At 40.3% G+C, this 24,888-nt stretch overlaps 1 long non-coding RNA gene across 2 annotated transcripts in view; it reads right to left on the reverse strand.

The window, feature by feature from the left end:
* LOC147996561 (uncharacterized) overlaps window positions 1–24,099 on the reverse strand; it is a 50,756-nt gene extending 26,657 nt beyond the window's left edge. The window contains exons 1-3 of one of the 2 annotated variants that reach the window (XR_015676969.1): window positions 23,850–24,099; window positions 12,512–13,020; window positions 9,662–10,850 (exon numbers count right to left, since the gene is read on the reverse strand). This is a non-coding gene — a long non-coding RNA (uncharacterized LOC147996561). Of the gene's footprint in view, window positions 1–9,661; window positions 10,851–12,511; window positions 13,021–23,849 lie in introns of those variants that run through there. The other variant, XR_015676970.1, reaches the window with a different exon arrangement.
* Between the last annotated feature and the right edge of the window lie 789 nt (window positions 24,100–24,888).

Genomic DNA, 24,888 nt, shown 5'->3' on the forward strand with positions numbered 1-24,888 from the left:
CTAAATTCAACTACAGGGGTCAGCAGCTTCTGTTCATTGGATATAAATATTCGCATCTGAATCTTTCAGCTGCTGGTTGGGTCTTTTGGAGGGCAGTCATGATAGGACCCCTTTTGTGAGCACACCATAGATAGCCTCAGTATTAGTGTCAGGTCTTGGGGCCTCCCCTTGAGCTGAATCCCACTTTGGGCCTATTGTTGGACCTCCTTTTCCTCAGGCTTTTTTCCATTTTTGTCCATTCAGTTCCTTCATACAGGAACAATCATGGGCCAGAGTACTGTGTTTATAGAGAAAACCGTAAGGATTTCTCCAGATTGTAGAGTTATGGCAGGAATATGTGGCTGAATACTTCAAGTAACTCATAAAGCAAGCATTCCTGTGGTGCTCAAAACCCAACTGGGTAACCTCACCTACTACATCTGTCTCCACACCGCTTTCTTAGCAGAACACACAGGATGACTGACATGCTGAAACATAACTCAGGTTAATTTTGACCATAATATTTTGCTGTTCCAAACAAGGTAGGACCCACAGTTTGCCAACCTGGGACGATGAAAGTGTGTTCCTCCAGGCTCCCAGTTCTATCTAGGCTTCTGACACTAAAGCCAAGAACCTAAGACCCAGTACAAAGTTGGAGGAAAGATTCCATGCAAGACCACTCTCTCTGCTGATGATAACTGAAAATTTAGGATTCCCCTTTCTCAACCACCCTCAGGTTGAAAAATTTCTCCAGGATGCATCATAGTCACCGAGATCCACCCCATTCCATTAAGGGCTATTACAAAATACAAACAAAATTACTCAAGGAAGAAAAACATAGGTGAGAGCCTGGAAGGAATCGAACTCAACATTTTGTTGTTCTTGGGATGCTGTGGCTCCCTGCCTATACCCATGAAAGTATTCTGGGAACGTTACTGACTACAGGAGCTCCCATAGAGCCCATGCCCATAATTTTGTTAGCCCTTCATAACATAGATACAAGGCTGCCACATTATTGAGTACATGCACATTTCCAGGAGTCTGGACAGAGATGTGGTCCTAGAACCATGCCTCAAGTCATCTCATAGCATAATCCACAGGGCGTGGTCTAAGAGCATTGGCCATTTAGTCATCTCGCTTGTACCAATTTTCAAGTATCTCAAAAGGGTCCATCATGAATAATAAATAAACCACCCAAACCCAGAGACTCCCAGGTCCTTAGAGCACACTTTGCAAGAGCCATTGGCAAAGGCCAGACCTCTTTGGACAAAGCCAAAGTCGTTTTAACACAAAAGACATTGGTAAAGGGAGAAAGCTTTGTTTTTTGTCCTCTGGATTTTACCTCAGGGGAATCACTCACAAATTGTCTCTTGTGAATAGTATTAGTAAGAATTTACATAACACCACACAAATGCCACATAACATATGATGACGACCCGCTAATAAAGTGTGAGCTGCTACTCTAGTTGGCTGTGGTAGCTCCAGGAATCCCTCTTCCTCCACACCACTACCATGTTTGATTTCTTCATGGATAGGCATCTGCACATGAACCTAGCAAGATCTCTTCTTATTTTTAATTATTGTTTTTTATTATTTGAAACCTGATTCAATTGCTCTATCCTTGATTCTGTTCCCAGTCTCCTCTAACAAAATGATGTCTCATGAGCCAAGAGATACAAATATTTTTCCAAGCATGACTCTCCTTTAGGGCCATCAATGTACTTGTTCCACAAACCTACTATGAAGAGCTGAGCTAAGTCCCATTCATCTCTTTATCTTCAATCTCTGGCACAGTCACTAAATCCAATGAAAATATTTTTTAAATAGACCTGTACTCATAATAATCAGTCTTATTACAGTAAGCATTAAATTGTTTTTATTAGTTTTTCCTGGTTGCTATAGTAAAGTACCATATACTTAGACGTTTAAACAACCAAATTTATTTTCTTAAAGTTCTAGCAGCTGGGACAAGTTTGGTTCCTCTGAAGATTTTCTCCTTGCTTTGTCTATGGCTGCCTTCCTCAAAGGGCTTTTCTTCATAGGGGCTATCTAGCCCCTCATGGGGCCTTTCCAGAATGCTTGTGTTTCTCTGTTGTTGTTGTTGTTGTTGTTGTTGTTGTTGTTGTTGTTAGTGGTGGTGGTGGTGGTGGTGTTTTCTAAAACCCATGCCAGTCATATGCAATAGGACTCTCTCACATTAATTAATTTAGGGCAAACTGACCTGTTGAAGGTCTTGTTTTTAAATCAAATAATACAAGGTTCTCGGTGTTCAAATGTAAGCATATGAACACAAGCAAGAACAATCCACCTATAGAAATAACCATGTGGATTTTTAAAAGACATAGTGAGATGCTGAAAAGGGAAGGTTAGAGAAATGTACCCAGCATGGTATGTGGGGTGCCTTTATCCAGACTGATACAAAAGGGAATATCAGCAAACTAAGGTTCATGCGGGTTTTTAGAGCAACAGTCTCAGCTAGTGACTCCTCATGGGAACCCTCAGCCTGTGTTACAGGCTTACAAAATTAATTCAATATATAGTAATATCAGCCACTCACTGGCTTAGCTATGCTCTTACCAGGGGGCCATGTGGGTACTGAATATAGCAGTGTTTGTTTGACTAAAGGAACTTCTGTGAGCTGTTCATTTGGAATGGCCAGGATACGGCGGGCTATCATGTCCCATCCTCTGAATCACTCAGATTGCTTCTTAGTTAAGGATATGCAAGTAAGGTGCACCTCATCCAAGTCCTTTGGCTAGCAATGGTTTCTGGGAAAACATACACAGAAAGTTAAAATAAAAAGCTACATCTCTCTCTTTAAGGTTTACCCTAGGTCTATGACAGACATCATCTTCATCCTACTGGACAATCTGCTGGCCTGGTGATATGACCCAGCCCTTCACACATGAGGAGTCTGACTTTTGGTTACATTCTCAGATTGTACTAAGACACAGGCAGATTTACATAGGGTACAATGTCCCTAGTATCAGAACACACTCTCCCACTCATGGCATGTAGCATTGGCCTTATTTCCTTAGAATTATCACAATTGTTAGTCAATTCATTGTTTCCACTTCCTTGGGTGCTTTACATGAAGAGCTACTCTAACATTTAGTGCTCTTAGCCTGGCCAGCCATTTACTGCATTTCTTGAAAGTCTTTTCCTGGTCTTACTCTCAGGTTCATTTTTATCCAGTCCAGCAAGCAAACTCACTCAAGAAACTATAGCTTTGGAGACATCGCCGGAACCTGAAGGGACAGACCGGATAAACAGTTCTCTGCACCCAAATCCCGTGGGAGGGAGAGCTAAACCTACAGAGAAGCAGACACGCCTGGGAAACCAGAAGGGACTGGACTCTGCACACATCTCTGATGCCAGAGGAAAACACCAAACGCCATCTGGAACCCTGGTGCATGGAGGATCCAGGAAACGGCGGCGCAGATCTTCCTGATTGCTGCCACCGCGGAGAGCTCCTAGGCAGCACCCCACGAGCAAACTTGAGCCTCGGGACCACAGGTAAGACCAACTTTTCTGCTGCAAGAGACCTGCCTGGTGAACTCAGGACACACAGAGGCAAAATTCCTCTAGGACCAGGCACTTCCTGTGTTTACCGGGAGTCCCAAACCAGTGGATCCCGGCCCGCAGCAGCTCTCTGCTCCCAGACCCCGAGGGAGAGAGACCTCACGGCCTGGTCAGGTGGGCACACCTGAGGCTGCAGAGCTGAAGAGACCACCAACACTGCCCACCCCTGCCCACATTCCCGTCCCAAGAGGAAACTGTATACGGCCTTTGGGTTCCCATAGAGGAGGGGCCAAGAGCAGCAGGACCACTGCGCCTGAGACACCGCCATAACCTGAAGAGAGCTACCAGATAAACAGTTCTCTGCACCCAAATCCCATGGGAAGGAGAGCTAAACCTTAAGAGAGGCAGACACGCCTGGGAAACCAGAAGAGACTGCACTCTGCACACATCTCTGACGCCAGACGAAAACACCAAACAGCATCTGGAACCCTGGTGCACGGAGGCTCCCGGAAAGGGCAGCGCAGATCTTCCTGGTTGCTGCCACCGTGGAGAGCTCCTAGGCAGCACCCCATGAGCAAACTTGAGCCTCCGGACCACAGGTAAAATCAAAATCATATTTGATCATGATGCTGGAGGACTTCAAGAAAGACGTGAAGAACTCCCTTAGAGAACAAGTATAAGCCTATAGAGAGGAATTGCAAAAATCCCTGAAAGAATTCCAGGAAATCATAAATAAACAAGTAGAAGCCCATAGAGAGGAGTCACAAAAATCCCTGAAAGAATTCCAGGAAATCATAAATAAACAAGCAGAAGGCCATAGAGAGGAGTCACAAAAATCCCAAGATATTCCATGACAAAACCAAATTTACACAATATCTTTCTACAAATCCAGCACTACAAAGGATAATAAATGGTAAAGCCCAACATAAGGAGGCAAGCTATACCCTAGAAGAAGCAAGAAACTAATCGTCTTGGGAACAAAACAAAGAGAAGAAAAGCACACAAACATAACCTCACGTCCAAATATGAATATAACAGGAAGCAATAATCACTATTCCTTAATATCTCTCAACATCAATGGCCTCAACTCCCCAATAAAAAGACACAGATTAACAAACTGGATACGCAACGAGGACCCTGCATTCTGCTGCCTACAGGAAACACACCTCAGAGACAAAGACAGACACTACCTCAGAGTGAAAGGCTGGAAAACAACTTTCCAAGCAAATGGTCGGAAGAAGCAAGCTGGAGTAGCCATTCTAATATCAGATAAAATCAATTTTCACTTAAATTCATTAAAAAAGATAAGGAAGGACACTTCATATTCATCAAAGGAAAAATCCACCAAGATGAACTCTCAATCCTAAATATCTATGCCCCAAATAAAAGGGCACCTACATACGTAAAAGAAACCTTACTAAAGCTCAAAACACACATTGCACCTCACACAATAATAGTAGGAGACTTCAACACCCCACTCTCATCAATGGACAGATCATGGAAACAGAAATTAAACAGAATTGTAGACAGACAAAGAGAAGTCATGAGCCAAATGGACTTAATGGATATTTATAGAACATTCTAACCTAAAGCAAAACGATATACCTTCTTCTCAGCTCCTCATGGTACTTTCTCCAAAACTGACCATATAATTGGTCAAAAAATGGGCCTCAACAGGAACAGAAAGATAGAAATAATTGCATGCGTGCTCTCAGACCACCACGGCCTAAAACTGGTCTTCAATATAAATAAGGGAAGAATGCCCACATTTACGTGGAAATTGAACAATGCTCTACTCAATGATAACCTGGTCAAGGAAGAAATAAAGAAAGAAATTAAAGACTTTTTAGAATTTAATGAAAATGAAGGTACAACATACCCAAACTTATGGGACACAATGAAAGCTGTGCTAAGAGGAAAACTCATAGCGCTGAGTGCCTGCAGAAAGAAACAGGAAAGAGCATATGTCAGCAGCTTGACAGCACACCTAAAAGCTCTAGAACAAAAAGAAACAAATACACCCAAGAGGAGTAGAAGGCAGGAAATAATCAAACTCAGAGCTGAAATCAACCAAGTAGAAACAAAAAGGACCATAGAAAGAATCAACAGAACCAAAAGTTGGTTCTTTGAGAAAATCAACGAGATAGATAAACCCTTAGCCAGACTAATGAGAGGACACAGAGAGTGTATCAAAAATTAACAGAATCAGAAATGAAAAGGGAGACATAACTACAGATTCAGAGGAAATTCAAAAAATCATCAGATCTTACTATAAAAGCCTATATTCAACAAAACTTGAAAATCTGCAGGAAATGGACAATTTCCTAGACAGATACCAGGTACCGAAATTAAATCAGGAACAGATAAACCAGTTAAACAACCCCATAACTCCTAAGGAAATAGAAGCAGTCATTAAAGGTCTCCCAACCAAAAAGGGCCCAGGTCCAGACAGGTTTAGTGCAGAATTCTATCAGACCTTCATAGAAGACCTCATACCAATATTATCCAAACTATTCCACAAAATTGAAACAGATGGATCACTACCGAATACCTTCTATGAAGCCACAATTACTCTTATACCTAAACCACACAAAGACCCAACAAAGAAAGAGAACTTCAGATCAATTTCCCTTATGAATATCGACGCAAAAATACTCAATAAAATTCTGGCAAACCGAATCCAAGAGCACATCAAACAATCATCCACCATGATCAAGTAGGCTTCATCCCAGGCATGCAGGGATGATTTTATATACAGAAAACCATCAACGTGATCCATTATATAAACAAACTTAAAGAACAAAACCACGCTTCCTGGTTGCTGCCGCCGCAGAGAGCCCTTGGGCAGCACCCCGCGAGCAAACTTGAACCTCGGGACCACAGGTAAGACCAACTTGTCTGCTGCAAGAGAGCTGCCTGGTGAGATCGGGACACACAGAGGCAGAGTTCATCTAGGACCGGGCACGTCCTGTGTTTACCGGAAGTCCCATGCCCGCGGATCCTGAAAGAACAAAACCACATGATCATTTCATTAGATGCTGAGAAAGCATTTGACAAAATTCAACACCCCTTCATGATAAAAGTCCTGGAAAGAATAGGAATTCAAGGCCCATACCTGAACATGGTAAAAGCCATATACAGCAAACCAGTTGCTAACATTAAACTAAATGGAGAGAAACTTGAAGCAATCTCACTAAAATCAGGGACTAGACAAGGCTGCCCACTCTCTCCCTACTTATTCAATATAGTTCTTGAAGTTCTAGCCAGAGCAATCAGACAACAAAAGGATGTCAAGGGGATACAGATCGGAAAAGAAGAAGTCAAAATATCACTATTTGCAGATGATATGATAGTATATATAAGTGATCCCAAAAGTTCCACCAGAGAACTACTAAAGCTGATAAACAACTTCAGCAAAGTGGCTGGGTATAAAATTAACTCAAATAAATCAGTTGCCTTCCTCTATACAAAAGAGAAACAAGCCGAGAAAGAAATTAGGGAAACGACACCCTTCATAATAGACCCAAATAATATAAAGTACCTTGGAGTGACTTTAACAAAGCAAGTAAAAGATCTGTACAATAAGAACTTCAAGACACTGAAGAAGGAAATTGAAGAAGACCTCAGAAGATGGAAAGATCTCCCATGCTCATGGATTGGCAGGATTAATATAGTAAAAATGGCCATTTTACCAAAAGCAATCTACAGATTCAATGCAATCCCCATCAAAATACCAATCCAATTCTTCAAAGAGTTAGACAGAACAATTTGCAAATTCATCTGGAATAAGAAAAAACCCAGGATAGCTAAAGCTATCCTCAACAATGAAAGGACTTCAGGGGGAATCACTATCCCTGAACTCAAGCAGTATTACAGAGCAATACTGATAAAAACTGCATGGTATTGGTACAGAGACAGACAGATAGACCAATGGAATAGAATTGAAGACCCAGAAATGAACCCACATACCTATGGTCACTTGATTTTTGACAAAGGAGCCAAAACCATCCAATGGAAAAAAGATAGCATTTTCAGCAAATGGTGCTGGTTCAACTAGAGGTCAACTTGTAGAAGAATGCAGATCGATCCATGCTTATCACCCTGTACAAAGCTTAAGTCCAAGTGGATCAAGGACCTCCACATCAAACCAGACACACTCAAACTAATAGAAGAAAAACTAGGGAAGCATCTGGAACACATGGGCACTGGAAAAAATTTCCTGAACAAAACACCAATGGCTTATGCTCTAAGATCAAGAATTGACAAATGGGATCTCATAAAACTGCAAAGCTTCTGTAAGGCAAAGGACACTGTGGTTAGGACAAAACGGCAACCAACAGATTGGGAAAAGATCTTTACCAATCCTACAATAGATAGAGGCCTTATATCCAAAATATACAAAGAACTCAAGAAGTTAGACCACAGGGAAACAAATAACCCTATTAAAAAATGGGGCTCAGAGCTAAACAAAGAATTCACAGCTGAGGAATGCCGAATGGCGGAGAAACACCTAAAGAAATGTTCAACATCTTTAGTCATAAGGGAAATGCAAATCAAAACAACCCTGAGATTTCACCTCACACCAGGGAGAATGGCTAAGATCAAAAACTCAGGGGACAACAGATGCTGGCAAGGATGTGGAGAAAGAGGAACACTCCTCCATTGTTGGTGGGATTGCAAACTGGTACAACCATTCTGGAAATCAGTCTGGAGGATCCTCAGAAAATTGGACATTGAACTGCCTGAGGATCCAGCTATACCTCTCTTGGGCATATACCCAAAAGATGCCCCAACATATAAAAAAGACACGTGCTCCACTATGTTCATTGCAGCCTTATTTATAATAGCCAGAAGCTGGAAAGAACCCAGATGCCCTTCAGCAGAGGAATGGATACAGAAAATGTAGTACATCTACACAATGGAATATTACTCAGCTATCAAAAACAACCTCTTTATGAAATTCGTAGGCAAATGGCTGGAACTGGAAAATATCATCCTGAGTGAGCTAACCCAAACACAGAAAGACATACATGGTATGCACTCATTGATAAGTGGCTATTAGCCCAAATGCTTGAATTACCCTAGATCCCTAGAACAAAGGAAACTCAAGACGGATGATCAAAATGTGAATGCTTCACTCCTTCTTTAAATGAGGAAAAAGAATACCCTTGGCAGGGAAGGGAGAGGCAAAGATTAAAACAGAGACTGAAGGAACACCCATTCAGAGCCTGCCCCACATGTGGCCCATACATATACAGCCACCCAATTAGACAAGATGGATGAAGCAAAGAAGTGCAGACCGACAGGAGCCAGATGTAGATCGCTCCTGAGAGACACAGCCAGAATACAGCAAATATAGAGGCGAATGCCAGCAGCAAACCACTGAACTGAGAATAGGTCCCCTATTGAAGGAATCAGAGAAAGAACTGGAAGAGCTTGAAGGGGCTCGAGACCCCAAAAGTACAACAATGCCAAGCAACCAGAGCTTCCAGGGACTAAGCCACTACCTAAAGACTATACATGTACTGACCCTGGACTCTGACCCCATAGTTAGCAATGAATATCCTAGTAAGAGCACCAGTGGAAGGGGAAGCCCTGGGTCCTGCTAAGACTGAACCCCCAGTGAACTAGTCTATGGGGGGAGGGCGGCAATGGGGGGAGGGTTGGGAGGGGAACACCCATAAGGAAGGGGAGGGGGGAGGGGGATGTTTGCCCGGAAACCGGGAAAGGGAATAACACTCGAAATGTATATAAGAAATACTCAAGTTAATAAAAAAAAAAGAAAAAAAAATGGGGTTCAGAGCTAAACAATTAATTCACAGCTGAGGAATGCCGAATGGCTGAGAAACACCTAAAGAAATGTTCAACATCTTTAGTCATAAGGCAAATGCAAATCAAAACAACCCTGAGATTTCACCTCACACCAGTGAGAATGGCTAAGATCAAAAACTCAGGTGACAGCAGATGCTGGCGAGGATGCGGAGAAAGAGGAACACTCCTCCATTGTTGGTGGGATTGCAGACTGGTACAACCATTCTGGAAATCAGTCTGGAGGTTCCTCAGAAAATTGGACATTGAACTGCCTGAGGATCCAGCTATACCTCTCTTGGGCATATACCCAAAAGATGCCCCAACATATAAAAAAGACACGTGCTCCACTATGTTCACCGCAGCCTTATTTATAATAGCCAGAAGCTGGAAAGAACCCAGATGCCCTTCAGCAGAGGAATGGATACAGAAAATGTGGTACATCTACACAATGGAATATTACTCAGCTATCAAAAACAATGACTTTATGAAATTCGTAGGCAAATGGTTGGAACTGGAAAATATCATCCTGAGTGAGGTAACCCAATCACAGAAAAACACACATGGTATGCACTCATTGATAAGTGGCTATTAGCCCAAATGCTTGAATTACCCTAGATGCCTAGAACAAATAAAACTCAAGACGAATGATCAAAATGTGAATGGTTCACTCCTTCTTTAAAAGGGGAACAAGAATACCCTTGGCAGGGAATAGAGAGGCAAAGATTAAAACAGAGACTGAAGGAACACCCATTCAGAGCCTGCCCCACATGTGGCCCATGCATGTACAGCCATCCAATTAGACAAGATGGATGAAGCAAAGAAGTGCAGGCCGACAGGAGCCAGTTGTAGATCTCTCCTGAGAGACACAGCCAGAATACAGCAAACACAGAGGCAAATGCCAGCAGCAAACCACTGAACTGAGAACGGAACCCCCGTTGAAGGAATCAGAGGAAGAACTGGAAGAGCTTGAAGGGGCTTGAGACCCCATATGTACAACAATGCCAAGCAACCAGATCTTCCAGGGACTAAGCCACTACCTAAAGACTATACATGGACTGACCCTGGACTCTGACCTCATAGGTAGCAATGAATATCCTAGTAAGAGCACCAGTGGAAGGGGAAGCCCTGGGTCCTGCTAAGACTGAACCCCCAGTGAACTAGATTGTTGGGGGGAGGGCAGCAATGGGGGGAGGATGGGGAGGGGAACACCCATAAAGAAGGGGATGGGGGAGGGGGATGTTTGCCCGGAAACCAGGAAAGGGAATAACACTTGAAATGTATATAAGAAATACTCAAGCTAATAATAATAAAAAAAAAGAAACTATAGCTTCAGTCCAGTTTTCTTTTCATCCATAGCTACACAGCCATGATGCTGCCCTCCAGGAGGATATTCCCTCATGCCTGTCACAGAGGGAAACTCTTGACAAGGACACATGGCGTTTGGGTTCAGTTTCTACTCGCGCCTTTGAGACATGCTGAAATTCATGGACCATGTTCAGCTGTTTTCCTATGTGGAAATGATTCAGTGACCATGGGTCCTTTAAGAGAAAAAGAAAGAAACTTTACAAATATATGAAGTGTCGTAGAATTCTTCCTCATGAAGGTCTTGCCTTCCGGTTGGGTATTAGGTTAGTCCCACAGTACTAGTATAAGCCTGCAAACTCATGGAAAAGTATGACTTTCTTTGGTGATGCTGATCCCAATCTTCTACTCATTAATTAATATATAACCAAGGTATTAAATAAGGTATTATAGTATATTAAGCAATACTTTCAGGAGCTCTTCTTTTTCCCTAGAAACATGTTCTAGAGTAATCTCAGTAGATGCTAATGATCACTGCCAACTCCACACCACCAATCTCTATTCTTCCCTTTGACCTTACTGAATTTAAAATGATTTCACTCACTTTGGTCCTGAAATTAAATGCTGCCACCTACTCTGTGAGATCAGGACCCCACCATCCTAATTATTACCAAGGGTTAAGATTTTATGTTTTAAAATAATTCAGGTTTTTCCTATAAAATCTATAGATGGGATAAGTTTCCCATCTTGACAGAGAATAATACTTTTACCTGTTAAAGAAAAGTTCAGGGTTGGAGAGATGGCTTAGAGGTTAAAAGCACTGGCTGCTCCTTCAGAGGTTCTGAGTTCAAATTCCAGCAAACACATGAGAGCTCACAACCATCCATAATGAGGTCTAATGCCCTCTTCTGGTATGTAGGCATACATGCAGGCAGACATTGTATACAAAATAAACAAATAAACAAACACCTTAAAAAAGAAAAGAAAAGCTACATATAATATTTTTCACATGGGTGCTACACTAATATCATTACTACTTCACTGTTAAGAGAGATATACTTGGGGACATTTTGGCCCCATGGTGTGGTAACTTCAATCTATTTTAAGAAGTATTGCCAAGGAGACTGAACATGAATGGGCACTGAAGAAAAGCTTAAGTTCTTGTAAAACCATTCATTCTAAGTTTGACCTTAGTGATCCTTAACTCTCTAGCCATCATTTTCCTCCATATATATGTGTGTACATATGGTACATATACATGGTATGTATATATATATATATGCATTTGTATGTGTATATGCGTGTTTGTGTGTGTACATATACATGGTGCATATGTACATATGTGCATATTAATAAGGTGGGCACATGTGTGTGGTTGCATGTGTATGTGCATCTATGTTTATGTGTGTATGTGCATGTATACATATGTATATGTATATATACATGGTTGGCATGTCTGAGCATGCACGTGTGTACATGCATATGTATGTGTGTGTGTGTGTCTGCCTGTGTGTTTTGGACAGCATCTCCTTCTGTTGGTCCTGGACACCAGGCAGCCTTTGTCATGTGTTCAATGTACTAATGCTCCTGTTTACCATCACACCCTTCCTGACCTGGATAAACTTCTGTGGATATGAGAATGGTTTTGTAACTGGATTGACGTCATCTAGGAGAATGGTTTTGTAACTGGATTGACGCCATCTAGCATTTCTATAAAGAAGGAGAAGGACTTTGCATATTACAGCTATAAGAAAGGCTCTCTGTAATTGGACAGGGATAATTCATGGGTCTTTTTCCATGACTTGAGGGGAAATCTCCCTAATAATATGTAATTGTATTTTCTATTATTCCAAATTTAGAACACACCTTCCTGATTATTCATTTAGCTTCCAGTTACCTTTAAATAGAAAGCAGGGCTCAGAATTTCTGGCGTGTGGCTTCCCTTGTTGAAGCGCCTCCGTGAGTGAATAAATACATATTTCTAGGCATGAAAACGTTAGCACCACCAGCAGCAGGAAGCTCTTCAGTCAGTGTAAGGTGGAATGAAACTCTCTTCCCGAAGAATGTATGTGGTGAAGAACCACGCACCATGGGTTCCGCCGAGACTTTTCCACACCCAACAGGGAAAGGATGCCCGGCAAGATGGCCTGCTTTACAGCTGATCTACGACATTTGCTGTGCTTCACTTTAAAACACAAACCATTGTTACCTGCCTTCGCAAGCTTACGTGCTGTTGCAAAGACTTGGGGATGCAGCTACGGCCTCCACCTTCCCTGTGCTAAAGCCTCCTGAGGTGTGGCATCTGTGTGACCGGATGATGATTCTGAACATAACAGATATCCAGCCAGAAGGATCTGGAGCCCAGATGCTCCTTTGGTACGAAAGGGAAGCTGGCTGTACTGTTCTCTGTGGAGAAAAAATATGTAAATGATAAATGACAGCTGTAAAACTGAATATTTACTAACTATTGCATGAAAGCAGGTGGACAACATAAATGCCTTGAGCACATACTAAAATCACACTTAAGATACAGAGAAACTGTTGGTGTCTAAGAGCAATAGCAGAAAGGCCAAGGCAAAGTCATCATAGTGCAAAATTACTAGAAACAAGGCTGCTAGAATCAGATAGGTCTTTCTTATGTTCCTTATGATTCCTTTGTATACCTTTGCAAAGTTAGACAGTACTCATAACAGCTTCAAGCTGCAGCATGAGAATAACTAGCTTAGTCTTTTTTTTTTTTTTTTTTTTTTTTTGTTCGGAGCTGGGGACCGAACCCAGGGCCTTGTGCTTCCTAGGCAAGCGCTCTACCACTGAGCTAAATCCCCAACCCCTAGCTTAGTCTTTCTAGCATGATTAAATCCTTCTGTAATCCCCTCACTTAGGAGTCAAGCAAGAGGATCAAGAGTTCAAAGCTGGGGATGGGGAGTTAGGTCAGCAGTTAAGAGAACTCCAGGTTTTTGTAGATGATCCAGGTTCCATTCCTAGTACACACATGGTGGCTCACAACTATTTACAACTCCATTTCCATAATAGCCAAAGTTTTCTTCCTGACTGTGGTGAAAATCATGCAGTCCTGGGGTACACAGGCATACACCAGGCAAAACACTCATACACATAAAATCAAAATTTAACACAAAATAATAGATTAGAATAACTAAAACAAAAATTTTTAAATTTTGAAATTATTCTGGGCTGCATAGTGAGCTAGAGGCCAGCTTGGTCTACATGAGACTGACTCAAAAATCAACAGAAATCAAATAAAATCTTACAAAGAATAAACTAGATGATATAATGAAACAATTGCCACAATTACAAATAACAACATGATAGTATAGTGTAGTACCATTAGTGTTAATAAATTCAGAAGCATAAGTAATTATAAATGTTAGCAAATTTCAGTTTAATCTAAAAGTCTGGAATATGCTGTATTCTAAAGTAAATGTTATTTATAATTAGTACTGTCCACTTAAAGGATTTGTCACACAAGCACTTTTACTTTGTAACAGGATATACATATGCACACATATACATGAGCGCGCGCGCGCACACACACACACACACACACACACACACACACACACACACAAATACATGCATACATATCACATGCCATTTAAATCTCATGTCGTGTTATATATTTAGGTCTATTTTATGTGCAAGCATATATAGAACAAAAATATATGTGGTTGCATTTTTAAAAATGATATCCTTGCATCAGATTTGCAATCATTTCTGTTTCGTGGCAGACAGCCAATCACGCTGTTTGTTCATCGCTGTGCTCATAACGGGGCTTTACCAAGCTGACGAAGTATGTTTGGGAATGGGATGCACTCTGGGCGTCCTGAAATCACGGAAGGATTTGTAACCTGAGCACGGCATGAAACGCAGCGGAAACATAGAAGACACAACGTGAGGCAGCAGCTTGATTCTGAATACAATTATATCTCAACTGAATATACAGGAATTGGTTAGACGGAAGATCAGTCTATAGCATTCTTTTCTAATGTCTTCGTGGCATTCACATTCTAGTAGGAGCGGAGAAGTCCCAATTTCTAAAGCAAAACTTTCTTGTTATCCTCAGATCTGGAGCCTCCTTGGGTCTCGTTTCCTAGGAGTTCGCTTTCTCTTGTAGCAAGTCAGATAAACTCTGCCCTTTCCTTTACTTATATTTCTATGGCTGTCAAACATCTGAAATTTTCTTGTGCTTAGAAAAATCCACTGACCTGTGAATCTTATGGAAGGGGGAGGTAATGGCAGAGACAGAAATGTCCATTCTCTGCGTGCCCCACCTCAGTCAATCTCATTTAACAACCCTGAGCCTCATATCTGGTGCTGGTAACCCACAAAAAGTTGGCCACAGAAAATATCATAGCAGCAAAGCAAGAAGCAGTGTCCATCAGGTAGCAAGCATGTGTTTCCAGGGATGGCAGCATAACGAAGCACCAATAGCGCCACAGATTCAGTGCAGAGAGGACGGCATCGAGCACATGCTAGGAGGTTAGATAGTGGGGTAGCGGCAGTGTGCTCATTAGACTAGCTCTGTGAGCCGATTTCAGATGGAATCTTGAATACTAATAAGCTTTCTTTTCCCCAGACTATTTTACGAGTTCAGTTCCACGTTTTTTTAAGCAGCGATTTTTTTTTTTTGCGAGTTCTATAATACCTTCCCTATGATTTGCTTTTCTGTTTAAGTTAGCCAGAGTAGCCGAAGTCCGTTTCTGTTGTTTGCAAGCAGCTAGCTACTCCATCTGCCACAAAGCACCAGCCTTTGTGATTTGGAAAGTTTATGAAACCTAGCAGAGGTTAAGGGCTAGAGGGTGACTTGGATGAAGAATGCCACTGCAGTCTCTACAGCAACCAAATGACCCTACTTTAACCCCTATTGATGTAAAACTCAAAGACAAAGCCTTGGACATCAATGGGCAAATTGTTTACTTCTTGAAACTATTCTGGAAACAATGAAGGAGGTATTTGCCACCTTAATGTGTAGACCTCAGCCAGGTTACACTAAAGTGAAAAGTTAAACAAAACCAATCATCAACAAAGGGAACTAACGTTAAAAAAATGGCGATCTATTGATTGCCTAAGAAATTAAAATAATAACCTTCAAGAAGCAAGAAACGAGATGAGATACAAAAACGCAGACAGAAACAAAGTTAAATTAAGGAAACAATGGTAACAAAATAAAAAAAAACTAATAAAAACAGAGCAACCAAATAAATAATCAATAAACCTAGACTTTAAAAAGTGAGATGATAGAACTAGAAAATGCTAGAAATGAACTAGAAACTAGAACTAGAAATGAGAATTTTAGTGTAAGAGTATTTTGAAAATGGCCAGTTTGATAAACAGAGAGAAAATCATCATGTTCCATGTAACCATGTGTGTGATGGGCTACATGTATGATGAAATAATCCCTGAGCATTATAATGGAGATACAACAGGAATGTATAGATAAAGAAGAGGAAGAATAAACAGAAATTACAAGGGAGCCTAGAAATGAACCTGTTACTTTTCATTTTATTTTGGACCCCCTGAAATAAATTTTTTACCCTAATTCAGCAGGAAGCAATCATGAGACCATTGTCCCAGTCCTGTAAGTTGGGGTGAATGGTTTGCTCGTTTTATAAATTATACATGGTGTTATACATATGATCTTGGACAGGGAAGAAACTAAATAGGGAGCTTAGACTCAGGAGTTTATATCTTTTCTTTCCTTTTCTCTAGCCTTCTTTCTTTCTTAGATAAAGGGAAGGGGGCTCAGAAGAAAAAGAAGAAATATAAAAATATTATAATAAATCAGAAAATAAGGGTAGATTAATGAATCAAGTCTTAAACTAAAAGACATTTTACAACCATAATCTTTCATAGGTAGAGATCTTTATATTTTGATGCAGAATATTTTGGTACATTGGTACAGAATTTTTTATATTGATACTGGTTTAAAGTTTTCATTGGTATAAATCTTTTTATATAAAATTTAAAATTAACTTTGTTATAGCATAAAATATGTAGGTTTCAACTCTTAGATAGGCATTGGCATATGCCTCATTTAAAAAATACAAGGTTTAGTTCCTATATATCCCTGATAATACCCCATTCCACTTCAAAGAAAATATTAATATCAATAACCTCTGTATGGAGTTGCTTCAATTGTGACAAGCTAGCCAATGGGCAAGAAGTGCCCTAACTTTATCTATAAACAAAAATCTGTCCAAATGGGACAAATGGACACAAACTAGTAGATTGCTAAGCTCTGTCAAGACAGAGTAAGGTAGTCCTTCATAGATCCTGCTTCACTTAATGTCTGTCAGATGTTCTGGACCAGAAGGATAAAGAGAGATGCTCCAACATTATAAATAACACTAGAAACATCTGTCTCTGTCATTAATCTTTATAATCTGTGTCCCAGCCCTTCTTACATTCTTGAAAATATTTATTTCCTCTTCAGGTCTCTGATAGGATTCAAGACTAGTCAATCATAGTCTTACTAGAAACATAAGTTGTTTGTGGTTTTAAGTTTGTTTTAGGTCTAAGAAGGTAATTTGAATATGCTAATGCAAGTTCATAGAAATTGGATTTGGATACAGAACTTTGAACTCACCAGGATAGGGTAGATAATAGAATACTTTCTCGTGAGTTGACAAACATAAACAGACTGGATTTTTTAATGTAACTCTTACCTAATAATTTTTATAATAATTTCATTATTATAAGAGAAATAACCCATTTATTTAGATTCTTAAAGGGGGGGAAATATTGAGGTTTTATCTGTTGCTAAGTATTATAATGCTAAATTCTGTACCAGAAGGTCTAGGCCTATGAGTGAAATCTCACATTTACAAGCTTTTGTTGTGCAAAAGGGATCAGAGGTAGGTGCTTTTTGAGTTACCTGGTTGGGGGTCAAGAAGAAAAAGGACAGACAAGGAAGAGAAGAAAGAACTGGAAGGGAGGAAGAAGCCCCCATGAGGGGAGATGGGCCATGAACATGTGGCCAGGAGAAACAGCAAGTATCTGGGATATACAGCTGGGGAGGTAGATAAACCAGCAGTTTGAAAAGTAGCTTAGGGGTTACCCCAGTAATTGTCAAAGCCAAATAAATAATCATATTCTGAGTCTCATTTATCTGTAAGCGAGTTGGGGATAAGCATAAATTTATTCTACTACAGTATAGGAACAAGATTTTAATATCAACTTTGTATGTTAGTGGAATTACTTCTAATTCTATACTTTTTCTTTTCGTTTCCCTTAGCCAATTCCTTGATTGTATTGGATAGAGATATCAATTTTCTAATACTAGTTTTTAAACTTTGAGAAAGATATATTAACTGCATAATGGTTTTTATAAGCACAACTAACCTCTGTTGCTATAGGTGAATAAATACTTTTTTGCATATATCCAGGTGCTAAAACTATAAAAAATTTATACTTGTTTTAAACCTTGTTCCAAGTTTTAAAATTGAAATATTACTGGAACATTGTCTTTCCGTTTATATTTATTCTGTGAATAAATCACAGAGTTCTGTAAGGTACAAATGTAATTTTATATCTAAAGGTGAATTACCGTTTGATAAGTCAAAGGACACTTGTAAGTGCCTATAAACAGAAAGCATTGCATTAAACTGGGAGTCCTAAGTTTAAGCTTTGACATGAAAAACTTTATTTTGAAAAAAATTAAAAAATACAGAGTGTTGTTCTAGGTTTTGTCTTGTCACTGGCTATCATGACCAGTAAGTATAGCAAGCAAGACAGAGGTAGAAAGGAGATTATAAGAACAATTAAATAGAGCTGGGGAGATGGCTCAGTGGGTGAGAATGCTTGTTGTACAATCATGAAGACCTGAGTTTGGATTCCCAGCACCCACATAGAATCCAGGCATACACTTCATCTAGCCCACTACTTCATATGCATATGTGCATGTGCGCACACACACACATAGACACACACACACATACACACACATGCACACACATACACACATACATGCACACACATGCACACACATACACACACATACACACATACATGCACACACATGCACACACATGCACACACATACACACATACATGCACACACATACACACACATACACACATACACACATACATGCACACACATGCACACACATACACACATACACACACACACTCAAAGTGAACAATTTTACCCTCACCATAGAATTTTTTTTCAGATACATCAATAATATATGACAATTTCTCAGATATTTCCATCCTAGTAGTTTCTCTTCAAGCTTTCATTCTTCCCAGGAGAAATTGATTTTAAGATTTTACAGAAATATTTTTCTATAAGCAGTTATTTATAGGACCCTGCTATACAAAGATGACTACTTTAATACTATTTATTGTTACTTACCTTAAAATTATTTTGAAGTTGTATTGCTTACATTTCATCAGTTGTGAGTAGTGATCGTATTATAAGTTCAACAGTGAAAATAAGTAGAGCTGTATTTTTATTGATTTGACAAATATCAGTAGGAAATTTAAAGCCATTTCTGGCCTAGAACTCTGTTTTGCTTAAGTCAATTGTGTGTGTGTGTGTGTGTGTGTGTGTGTGTGTGTGTGTGTATTCATACAAATATATATACATGCATTGTAATATACATAAACATTTTCCATTACTTCTTTGAGGAATCACGTGACTCAGATTCTATGCTTATTTGCAAGGTCATAATGAACACATTATTTTCAGTTCAATATTTTTCAGTTCATAATGAATAAATATTTTATTAAAATTTAGTAATGTTGGTATAGTTCACTCTGTCTTTAAAATTATTTACACAGATAGTAGAAACAGTAGATACCTTGCAAAAATAAATTTTCATTAGAGAGGCTCTTTTTAGAATTAAGTAGATAGAATAATCATTTTTCTATAGGCTGACTTACAGGAACTCTCTATGTGTCTCAAGCCCTGTTCTAGCACTGTGGCCGGTGAAATATAAGTTGCTCATCAGTATTACGATTCTACAGAACTACTGATGGTCCCATCTCATCCCCTGCCAAGCCCCTTTCTCATTCCAGGCAAACACCTTTCTCTCAGGAAGTTTCCAACATTCCTCTCTTTCAGGAACAAAGACTTTCCTCCTGTAGTCAGTGATGGCATGATAGGAAATAACCCAGGGAAAGCTGGCATATCAGTCTATGATTTTCCATATCATGTTAGGAGAGGTTTTTTTCTCAAAATAATTTAGCTGTGTTTGAAGCATCATGGGAAAAATGAGAAAACTGAGAAAAATATTAACAAAATTGTGGGGAAGAGAATAAAAGAATAGATTGTGGGATACTTGAAAAGCCTCCCTTTGGAGGAGGAGTCCTACTTGATGTGTTCAAAATCAGTAAATAAAAAGCTACTTAAAGCTGAACCACACTGGCAGTTTCCAGAACAGGGCTCTTCAATAAGCAAAGAAACAGGGCTGCCTACTTGACATATATGGAATCTCCTTGTGGCTTTAGAATTAGAATCAAGTCATTTTCAGGGCATTTACAAGATCTGCAATTGTTTCTAATGCGATGGCTTGGCTTAAATTACTATTTTCAGAGTGACCTCCCTGTGATGACCCGTCTGGGGCACTCTGGGTTATAGGATGTACTCATCACAGGGTTTCCACCGTCTTGCACGAACTACATGCATGTATCCCTTCCGTTATCCTCTGAGCTAAATGGATTAAAACATGCCATGGTTCCCCACTCTCTTCACAATCCTCACTTCATTTCATAATATAGTTTTATTTTTCGCAAGCAATGGAATTTTTACTTCTGGATTCTATGACTCCTGGCAATTATTCAAAAGCTAAACAAACGTGTAACCCTCAATTACGTCCTTTTCCTAAGCTGCTAGCTCTTCCCTCCGTTCATTCTACTTCCTGTCTTGCTCTTTAGTCCTCAACAGAGTCTTAGAAATGAACTCCATCAATGAGTGCAGTACCTGGGCTAGGGTTTGGTAGAAAAGAGATCTGATCGCTTCTCGGCCTTTTGGCTAAGATCAAGTGAAGAGATCTGAAAGTCCACACTGATGAAAGCGAGCTGGCCATGTTGATTTTGTGCTTCACTGCGTGGTCTCATCTCTCTGATTGATTTCTGGGATTAGGCTTTACATTTAAATATCTTCCTCATTTCACCTTCACCTGGAAAATGTTGCTTTATTCTGTAGTTTACCTTTGCCTTGACCTGCTCATGTTGTGATGTGCCTCGATAAGTCTTTCTCTATTTCTTGAATTTCCGGGCCCCTTTAGTATCTCTTGGACTTCCAGGCCCTTTAGTGTCTCTTGGACTTCTGGGCCCTTTAACTTGAGCAGCACTACCATGGATGCCAAGTGAAGGAAGATGTCTTCAAACCAGTCATGACATGTTTGCAAATTCTAACATTAAGTCTTGCAATCTGCCAAGGTAATCCAGTATACATTTGTAGGATACAAGAAGGGAAAGGGCAAAGAAAATGTAACGCAGTTCTTAAATCATTAGGAGACACCAAATAACGCTATTTATTCTTCAGGTTTCAACTCAACCAATGAGTGAATATTTGCATTTTATTTCTTTCAGAGAAATATAACTAGAGCTTGGAGGGTGAAGCAGTTGCTCATCCTAAGCACATCCTCTAACAGTGGGCATAATTGATGATAATAGTGATGATGATGATGATGATGATGATGATGATGATGACAACAACAACAATGTGGAGAGACAACATAATGCATAAAGGTGCTTGCAGCCAAGCCTGATGGCAGGAGTTTGATACCTGGAACTCACAAGTTATATTTAGATTTTCACATGCATGCCAGGGCACGTGCACAGGTGCACATACTGAGAGCCAAACAAAAATCGATCATCAAATATAAACATAATGTGTTGGCTTTATGACAATTTTTTAAAGAAAACAAATGAAAAGCCATAAGATGAATGAGTGTGAAATCTAGACCCTGAGACAGACAAACTCTTCTTAGCCTTACCCCTTCTTACAATTTCATCACTGTGTGTGGCGGTGGTGATGATGCCGATGATGTTGGTGATGATGGTGATGACGATGATGACACCGATGATGACACTGATGATGCTGATGATGATGATGATGGTGATGATGATGGTGATGGTGATGTAGTGATGATGACTGACAAAAATAACTGGACCAGGATCTCTGCGGACGTTCCTTTTCATTTTACATGATAACATATTTTTAGCCTACGGGTAGTTCAGGTTTACTCTTGTTAATTCTCCTGTCCCATTTAATGCAGCAAGTTTTCGAGGAGCACTCTCTACTAAGAAGTTTAGAAACAGTGACCAACTTCCATGGTCACCTCTGTAGAATTACGCATGCGCGTTTGATTACTTTTAATTGTAAAGCTAATGTTAGCTCCTATCAGATCCAGCATGCCTTTACTTGGCAAAACAAGGGCCAGTATTACTCGTTTTCCAGCCATGATTTGGATTTTTGCTAAGCAGATTTTGAAAGATTCTTGGAATTTTCTTTCAATACCCTGTGCTGAGCCGCTGACATTTTCTGTTTCCAGTGCACTTCTCTCTGATTTCTGTGGCACACTTAGCCTGTGTCTTGTGCTATGTCAACTTGTAATAGTTCTAATTGCCCAATGATCTGCTCTTACCCAATCATAAAATCCTTTTAACATTTCACTTTTTCCCTCAAGAAGATGGATTCCAGTTTCCAGGATGTGACCTTCAGTTGCTTCTGTAAATACCCAGGCAGAGGATTCGTTCAGGCTCCAGGCAAGGCAGCCTCATCTCTCACTGACTTCCCCTCATCCCCTTAATGGCCCCACAGCTGCCTGGCTGGACTGTAGGCTTTTAATGTCAAGTTTGTCCTCAAATCTGTTCACTTCTTGCCCCCTTTCTACACTCAGTTCTTTTTAGAGTTTTCTTCCAATTAGAGAAGATCTTATTTTCTAGTATTAAAAAAAAAATTGAATCACGGAAGCGGACGGGGAGCCTTTCTCTGCTGTGTCATTCTAATGGTGTAGTGAAACGCTAAATGCATTTACTGCTCACTGGTAAGACTGGCATTGGGGTGATGCTGGGATTTAAAAAGCCACTTCCCTGCTTTTTACCCCAACCGCAATTCTCTGGTTTGTATTTTTTTTTCTGAATTAATGGTTATATGCTGTATTTTATTTTCCCGTCTTCCTAAATTTCCATGTTGTCTCCAAATACCTTTATTTGATCTCTATTTGAGATCAAATAATGTGCTTAATGGGATCTAATCACGGCTCCTATATCTGATCCATCTTTGCTTCGAGTTCCGAGTTTTATTTAATCTTAAAGCATTCTTCCTTTGCGGGTGATGTACATATTAAATTGGAAATCAGCCTGGCATTCCACCCAGCCTTATTTCCTCCACTTGATGTAATCCTGTTCTGCACTGAGGTAATTAAAACCTTCCACTATTACCACTGTGCCCTTTTCTTACACGTCCCCCTCCCTTTGTGTGTGTGACACCAACTTGCACACACATAATACTTAGCAGTTCTTTTCCACCCCCCCAAACCTAAAACATTACTCTTATCACATATTTTACTAATTTATCACACCAGATACTTGTTGTCCATCACAGCATATGTGAGGAACATATTATTCAGGAATCATCAAAATTGCACCATAAACAAGTAATGCACATTTAAAATTTTCTGTTGCTTCTTATAAATATGAGTGCATCCTATAAACTATGCAGTGTGAGGTGTTTTGTTTTTCTTAAGCCTCAGAATTAATGTCCTAACATTAACAAAGATTTTGTTAAACAATAGTTGACCACTTTATGTAAGCAATCACATGTGGTGGAGGGAAGATGCTGGGATATATGCACACACTGCGTGTGGGATGATGACCTCGTAAAATGGCCGCATATTTTAAAAAGGAACCGGAGCTTTGCATAGAGAGGAAATTTTGAAAATCTAGGCGCAGTCTTTAGATTGTTCGCAGCCACCGGCTTCTAGGCAACAGGCAAGAGATGTTTACAATCTGGGCTCTCCCCTGCCCCCACCTCTGGAAGCTTTTCATCTGCTGCCGCTGCTGCCCTGTTGATAGAACTACCAGACTCAGGACCTGCGAGGGAGCGCCCCTCCTCCACCTCACTTCAGTCTCCTGGAGCCCAGCTGTTAGAGCCTATCTAGCTAATCACCCCCTTTGCCACCAGGCTCTTTTGTGGAAGTTAATGCCATGTTCAGAAAGGACAATGATGCAGGGACAGGAAAGGATTTGATTTTTCATTTTACCTGCACAGAAAGCAGCACGAAGAAAAGAGGAACTCCTTGTCCTTGGTGCTTGACTTAGCTGACAGTCACCTGCTGCTGCTGCTGCTGCTGCTGCTGCTGCTGCTGCTGCTGCTGCTGATGATGATGATGATGATGATGATGATGATGATGATGATGATGATGATGATGATGGGGTAGCCCGGTGAAGAGCGACCACGGTTCTCCAGCATGAAGTGAGAAAAGAAACTCTTGACCTTGGCTTCACAAAACCGGTTTTTGTTTTGTTTGTTTATTTATTTATTTTTCTCAAAGGGAAACTCACATTTCCCAGAATGACAAGTCAACAGAAGAGAACACTCTTTTAATTTACTTCCTGAAAAGCATGCAACCTTCACCTGCTTAAGAACTGGAGGGGTGGGAATCTCAGGAAACAATGCGTAGATAACTTGTAAAAGTAGCTTATGTCTGGCCTTGGGAAACAGGCTTTAATTCTTCTTTTATCTCGTGAAGCAACAGGAAGATGCTTGAAAGGGGCAGACAAGATTTGTATGAAGAAACCAGGGAGAGAAGGAGTTGAAAACTGAGGCTTTCAGGTCAAGGTTTCTGTTGCAGTTGCCTGGAAACCCCGTGCACCTTGCTTTGATCCCACTTTGAGCTGATGCCGGATCAGCCTGACCATGGAGAACAGCAGCTGAATTTTGAATATAACAGCTCATCAAAGCTAAGAGAGAACCTTCCCGGGATGCTGTAGCGGGGCCTCGGTTTCCCCATTTTGAATCCGGAAGAGCTCGTCTTTTAGAAACCTTTGTTGAGTCCATTTTGTAACTCAAAGATGGTACCCGTTAAAGATGGCAGAGATATAATAGGCTGCTGATTAAGAAACTGGAATCTGAGTTCAGTGGTTTAATGATGGCATTCGCCTATGGGACCCCCGTTGAAAGAATCTTAGAAAGGACTGAAAGAGCTTGAAGGGGCTCGAGACCCCATATGAACAACAATGCCAAGCAACCAGACTTCCAGGGACTAAGCCACTACCTAAAGACTATACATGGACTGACCC

This window comes from Rattus norvegicus, chromosome 2, assembly GCF_021556685.1.
Source record: "Rattus norvegicus strain SHRSP/BbbUtx chromosome 2, alternate assembly SHRSP_T2T, whole genome shotgun sequence".
Classification (NCBI taxonomy): domain Eukaryota; kingdom Metazoa; phylum Chordata; class Mammalia; order Rodentia; family Muridae; genus Rattus; species Rattus norvegicus.